The sequence below is a fragment of the Aplysia californica genome, unplaced genomic scaffold, assembly GCF_000002075.1.
Source record: "Aplysia californica isolate F4 #8 unplaced genomic scaffold, AplCal3.0 scaffold00286, whole genome shotgun sequence".
NCBI lineage: Eukaryota > Metazoa > Mollusca > Gastropoda > Aplysiida > Aplysiidae > Aplysia > Aplysia californica.
In genome coordinates, this window is record NW_004797556.1 from 779,459 (window position 1) to 780,335 (window position 877).

Genomic DNA, 877 nt, shown 5'->3' on the forward strand with positions numbered 1-877 from the left:
ATTTGCAACCTCGATTGGACTTTCCTCTTCTTACAATCTGCCAATGACACTTTCCCTGTTTCTGGCACTAAGCAACTCATTTAGTTTGGGCGAAAAATGCATAACAACCCGTCAATTTATGATATATCTAAGGGTGAACACTGCTCGAAAAAAGAAAAATCGTTTGCACTAGATAATACGAGAAACATATTATGAAGACCACAGGGGGGAAACGACGGTAGTCACACACTGGAAATTGTGAGGGTGCGGATTTTAAAAGCTTGTGGACTCATAACTTCATATTCGTTTGACTGATTGTTTATGTTAAATGTTGTTGAATGGTAAATCGAACAATAATAATCTACTAACAGTTGAACAGAAATTCAGTTATGGGTCAGCAAGCATTCAAAATTGGTACCCTCACGATTTTCAGTGTGTGACTACCGTCGTTTTTTCCCTGTAGTCTTCATATGTTTTGTTTTAACGCCACATTGTAACGCCATTTTTTTTGTTGTGGGCACTTCTCGTTATGTGACACGTCCTCAACAATGCTAAATCGGAGAGACTCGGGTGCTTTCCATTCTTAATGCTTTTTGGGCTCTCTGACACATCGTACAATGAGGCGATCCATAACTTGCATTTCTTTTGTTGATGAGAATACTTGTCAGTAAAACTTACTGAACTGAAGGAGCTTCGGCATCTTTATTCCCAAGGAGCTTGGACAGAAAGTTATCGAGGAGTCCTTAATTTGTTTTTCACTTCTGAAGAAAAATAATACATTGGAAGAGGGAAAACAAAATTTCATGTAATATTTTACCAATTCCTCAAGCACACACGAAAACCGAATTTCAACCTGTAATCACGCCGCTTGTACAAATGAGTGAACTCAATTTTGGCA